The sequence below is a fragment of the Olea europaea genome, chromosome 20, assembly GCF_002742605.1.
Source record: "Olea europaea var. sylvestris chromosome 20, O_europaea_v1, whole genome shotgun sequence".
NCBI lineage: Eukaryota > Viridiplantae > Streptophyta > Magnoliopsida > Lamiales > Oleaceae > Olea > Olea europaea.
Window position 1 is genome coordinate 11,686,062 of NC_036256.1, and position 6,652 is coordinate 11,692,713.

Genomic DNA, 6,652 nt, shown 5'->3' on the forward strand with positions numbered 1-6,652 from the left:
ATCTGGGACATGGCTACTTTATCATCAATTTGGTAGTTTTGAGCGGCGAACTCAACACCGATGGTCGAATTTGATTTGAGATTGAACTCATTTCAAGTGAATCTTGATAATATTCGATTTTTCGACACCCGAATCGCCTATCAGCACCACCTTGAATAAGTAATCATAGTCATCTTCTGCTTTATACGCACCCATTATTACGTCTTCGCTTCTATTTAGTAAGATATAGGCATATACGTAAAAGTGAACTTGTATTTGTTGACGTTTTCATTTGAGTGTTATAATTTGTGTCTTAATCTCAATCCCTACCACTTCTAATCTCATGTACTTCCTCCAGAAAATCTTCACAAGCGCAGAATAGACATTCATCAAATTTAAAAAATAATAAAAAAAAATTCAAATTTTTTGAGTGGTGGACCACACTTGCCCAAGTGTGGCTCCGTCATCTTAGAGGCATCATGTATTAGCTAGGTAATGTGCATGCTTGTCTCTTTCGATGGATTGGTTGACTTCCAATATGTTAAAAATGCTAGCTAACCTAGAAGGTCTCCTCTATCTCTCATGATTCGGTGGGTCTAGCCCGTTCTCATGCAGCGTATCACAGAGAAGGATATAAGTTTCAACTTCAAGATAAATTGTACATATCTTTACGTGTTTGTGTTTCGTTCGATCTCTTTGGCTTATAGCCTTCATTTTTAGATTCTTGGTGCTCAAAATTTTCTTTTTCTTGATCACTTATATCATATTTCCTACTCAAACGATATTTGCCGCATCTAGGATTGATTTTTGTGCTTAAAAGGAATCATCACAAATAATTTGTCAGATGGAACAAACCTTGAAGAAGAAAATATTTAAACACTTGTGTTTATCTATCAAAACTTGAAGAACATAAAAAAGGGTTTGAAAAATATGAGAATTGGGAAAATCTCTTTTTGAATTTAAATGAATTCAAATATGTTGCATTTAAAAATGAAAAATTATCAAATATTTATAGTTTTTCATCGGTACACCATGAAAGGCTCCAAACATTCTTTAAAAAGTGGGGAAATTTTAAACAAAAGGCACAACGAAAAAAAAAAAAAAAAACTGAAAACTATGATCTTAACGGCTTGTTTCCAAGCCCATGCACACGCGTGACTAGAGGCGTTTCGAGCCATGCGCACGCATTGGCATTTGCCCATGCACCGTGTTTGCTTTCTTTTGCCTTTATCTAATTCATCCACAAATAGGCCCAATAAGTTGCCCACTTAAATTTTTGAAACAATAATGTACTATATATAATTTTTGAAACAATAATGTGTAAGAAATTAAACCCTAATTCCAAGAACTTAAGAATTCCATGATTTTCACATATAAGTTTAATTGATCAAGACATATACCTTGATCCATTGACAATAATTGAGAAATTTAAATTTGTTAAAAGGAGACTGTTAAATTAAAGAAATTGTCCTCTCACTTTTCCTCTTTGTAATTGAATGAATTAATTGATGGGTTTCATTCATGTTTATAGGCAAAGAGAGACAGTCTCCTATGGGCAATAAAACTCTCCACTTTCCATCAAAGTGGACAATTATAAAATCGCAACTTCTTAATTGGGCCAATAGGATTTTAGTAATATTAATCACTTTTAATTAATTCTTTAATATTACATGCGCCACAAAATAATTGGTTTTACATTCTCTCACTTGGCCCGTGTAATATTGCTTCGTTTTGTGATATATAATATAATGCGCATATCATGAGCTAAAATCCATCATACATTGACCACTTCATATATCATCCTTAAGTAAAGACTAATATGAGTCATGGCGGTTTTACACCATCATATAAGCATAATTCCTTCCATTTACTACAATATTAGTCCCTATCCAATATGACACGTAATGAGAAGTTCGATAATTGTATTACAATAATGTCTTTGAAAAAACTATCCCTGTCAGCATTTACATAATCCATTCACGTACATGTACCAATAGTTATGACAGGAATAATATTTTGTCAAAAACAATTACATGGGCCACAAAATAATTGGTTTTACATTCTCTCACTTGGCCCGTGTAATATTGCTTCGTTATGTGGTATAAAACATAATGCGCATATCATGAGCTAAAATCTATTATATATTGACCACTTAATATATCATTCTTAAGTAAGACTAATAAGAGTCATGGCGATTTTACACCATCATATAAGCATAATTCCTTCCATGTACTACAATATTAGTCCCTACCCAACATGACATGTAATGAGAAGTTCGATAATTGTATTACAATAATGTTTTCGAAAAGACTATCCCTATTAGTATTTACATAATCCATTCACTTACATGTACCAACAGTTATGATAGGAATAATATTTTGTCAAAAACATTACATAAATCAGCTCAAAGTGTCAATACATAAGCATCATAAATTACATAATATTGTTAATGATAATTTTCAATAATGCCCATCCTTTCGACATGTTCATTGAATGTCTTTGGTGGCAATCCTTTCATTAATGGATCTGTAATCGTAAGATTGGTGCTAATATGCTCGATTGACACCCTTTATTTTTGAACTTCTTCTTTAACGGTAAAGTACTTCAATTCCATGTGTTTAGTACCTTTAAAGTACTTGTCGTTCTTTGAAAAGAACACCACTACAGAATTGTCACAATAAAGTTTCAGCGGCCTGGCTATACTGTCAACAATTCCAAGCCCTGAAATAAAGTTCCGCAGTCAATTTCCTTGAACCGTGGTCTCAAAGCATGCCACAAATTCCGCTTCCATAGTGGATGCAGCATTGCTTCGCACTTTTCCATGATATAGCCCCTCCAGCCAAGAGGAATAAATAGCTAAATGTGGACTTTCTAGTATCCATATATCCAGCAAAGTCCGAATCTGAATAACCAATGACCTCCAAGTTATCAGATCTCCTATAAGTGAGCATGTGATCTTTCGTTTCTTGCAAGTATCTCAATACTTTCTTTGCAGCTTTCCAATGATCAAGTCCCGGGTTACTTTGATACCTGCCCAGTATCCCAAAACTGATGTCTGGCATGTCTGGCCTGGTGCAAGTCTGAGCATACATTAAGCTCTCAACAAGAGACGCATAAGAAATAGCTGTCATTTGTTTGTGTTCCAATTCATTTTGAGGATATTGCATGAGACTAAACTTGTCTCCTTTTTGAATTGAAACAACACTCGTTGAACAATTTTTTTTATATTAAATCTCTCTAAAACTTTATTGATATATGCTTTCTGAGACAACCCCAACAATCATTGTAATCTATCACGTTCTATTTCAATTCCAATCACATAGGTTGCCTCTCCCATATCTTTTATTTCAAAATTTCTAGAGAGAAATTTTTTAGTTTCGTGTAATAGACCAAGGTCATTAATAACTAGCAAGACATCATCAACATACAGAATCAGAAATATAAACTTGCTCCCACTGACCTTTAGATATATACATCGATCAACAATATTTTCCTTAAATCCAAAGGAAGTAATAGTATTGTTGAACTTAAGATACCATTGACGGGAAGCCTGTTTAAGTCCGTATATTGATTTCTTTAACTTACACACCATGTGTTCCTTTCTTTCAACTGAAAAACCTTCAGGCTGATCCATATAAACTTCTTTATCTAAATTTCCATTTAGAAAGACGGTTTTCACATCCATTTAATGTAGCTCTAAGTCATAATGAGTTACTAAAGCCATTATAATTCTAAGTAAGTCTTTCTTGGAGACTGGCAAAAACATCTCCTTATAATCAATGCCATTTTTCTGAGTAAAACCTTTGGCAACAAATCTAGCTTTATATCGTTCTATATTACCATTACAGTCGCGCTTGGTCTTAAAGACCCATTTACACCCAATTCTTTTACATGATTCTGTTAATTTGACGAGATCCTAGACTTCATTATGTTCCATAGATTTCAACCATCTTTCATAGCATCTAACCACTTATCAGAATTAGCACTGTCAATGACCTGTGAAAATGAAACTGGATCATCATCAACAATTCCCAAGTCAAATTCAAACTCTTGCAGGTAAACCGCATAATCATCAGAAATAGCAGATTTACGTTGTCTTTGTGACCTTCTTAATGCTATTTCTTGTGGTTCATTTAATGCAGGTTCATCAGTGGCAATTTCATTGTGGGGTGTTTGATCATTTATTTGTTGTTTGGTTAATTTGTTATGCCGTTCAACAATTTGAGGAATAACAACATTAGAAGAAGTTGATGGTAGAGAAACTTGAACTCTAACTTCTTGTATTTCCACATTTCATGGTTCCAAACTCCCACTAACTTCACTATTCTCAATGAACCTAGCATTTCCAGTTTCAACAATTGTAGTACTATAGTTAGGACAATAAAACCTATACCCTTTTGATTTTTCTGGACAACCAATGAAAAAGCCACAGATCGTTCTTGAGTCAAGTTTCTTTTCATGTGGATTATAAATTCTTACTTCTGTCGAGCAACCCCAAACATGCAGGTGCCTTAAACTGGGTTCCTTCCCGTCCACAGTTCAAAAGGAGCTTTTGGAATTGCTTTACTAAGAACTTTGTTTTGCAGATACACAACAGTCTTTAATGCAAATATCCACAAAGATATGGGTAAAGATGAATTGCTTAACATGCAGCTAACCATTTCTATTAGAGTACGATTACGCCTTTCAGCCACACCATTTTGTTGTGGTGTGCCTGGCATAGTGTATTGAGAACGTATGCCATGTCTTTTAAGTAATTTAGCAAATGGACAGGGTGTTGTCCAATTTCATCATACTTTCCATAATATTCTCCACCTCTATCAGATCTGATAATTTTCACCTTTATATCTAATTGACATTCAACTTTATTGACAAAGATCTCTAAAACGTTTACAGCTTGAGACTTTTCATGTAACAAATAGACATAACCATAAGTGAAAATTCATCAATCAAGGTGATAAAAATACTTTTCTTTACCAAATGATGGAACATTAAAAGGTCTATATATATCGGTGTGTATTATCTCAAGAAGCTGTGTGCTTCTCGTGGCTCTTTTCTTTGTGTGTTTGGTTTGTTTACCTTTAATGCAATTTACACAAGTTCCAAGATCACTAAAATCCAAGTTAGGAAGGATTTCATTCTTTACCAATCTTTCTATACTTTCCTTGGATGTGTGACCCAAACGTTTATGCCACAAGTTAGCAGATCGTTCATTCAGTAAATCACGTTTAGTACCAACATTATGATGCAAGGTCAAAAGATTCTCAGCAAAGAGGTTATCAAGCTTTAATTTATATAAGCCATCACAAAGAATAGCAGAATCAATAAGATGATTTTGTTTAAACAAATTTAAACATCCATTTCCACCATCAAAGAAATATCCAACATAATCAAGTTTCAATAAAGAAACTAAATTACGAGAAATATAAGGTACATAAAGTGTTTGAAATAAATCTAAATGATGTCCAGTATCTAAATCAAACGATAGGTTCCAATGGCTTCAACTGGAGTTTTGATTCGATTTCCCATGAGGATAAACTTTTCATTTGGATTTATGGTTTGGATTGAAAGGATCCTTGCATCGTATTAGTAACATGAGTGATACATTCGGAATCAATCCACCAAGTATTATAGGGAACTTTTGCCAAATTAGATTCGAAACATACATAAAAAATAATTTTACCTTTACTTTCGAACTATGGCTTACATTTTAGGCAGTCCTTTTTATGGTGTCCAGGTTTGCGACAGAAATGATACGTATCTTTCTTGTGTTCCTTATTGTGGATTTGGGCAAAAGACTCATTTATCTTTTGTGGTCCTTGCTTAATGCCCTTTCCAAATCTTTTCTTATATTTCTTTCCACCCCCTTGATGTCTTACGAGATGAACAGAATGAGTTCCTTGAGTCTTAAGTCTTGTCTCCTCTTGCACGAGCATACTGTGCAATTCATTCACATTCCATTTATCCTTTAAAGTATTATAGTTCATATGGAATGGACCGTACTCGGGAGGCAAGGAGTTGATGATAACTTGTATCAGAAAGTTCTCATTCACAGTCATCCTAAGAGTCTTAAGTCTTGCTGCAATGTTACTCATTTCAATAACATGCTCATGCATGGTACGAGAACCATCAAATTTCATGGTGGTTAAGGTACCCATCAGTGTACCAGCAAGTGATTTTTTAGCTGTTTGGGAACGTTCTTCCACAAACTTCATAATTTCCTTAGCAATATCAGTTTTAGAGATAGTAGACTTGATATTCTTTGCTAAGGTCATCCGCATTAACATTAAGCCTAATCTATTATACCTTTCCCAAGCATTATGGAAAGACCTTTCATGAGCGCTGCTCTCATCAGTAAGATCGGCAAGTTTCTCAACTTGAAGTGCCAAGTCCAAGTCCAAGTCCAAAACACCTAAATTGAATTGGACTTGTTCACACCAGTAAGAGAAATTGAGCCAGTTGAACAGTGGTACAGATAAAGCATACGAATGTAGAGAAACGAAAATATATACTGCAAAATATAAAATGCTCTAACATTAATACTTTGAGTTTAGATTTAAATACTTAATTTCAGATTCAGGTAACAATAAATGAACACCGTAGTTCTCCTTTGGGTGATTCTACATTTTACCATCATAAATAGATATAATGATGCTAATTTAATTTCAATTAA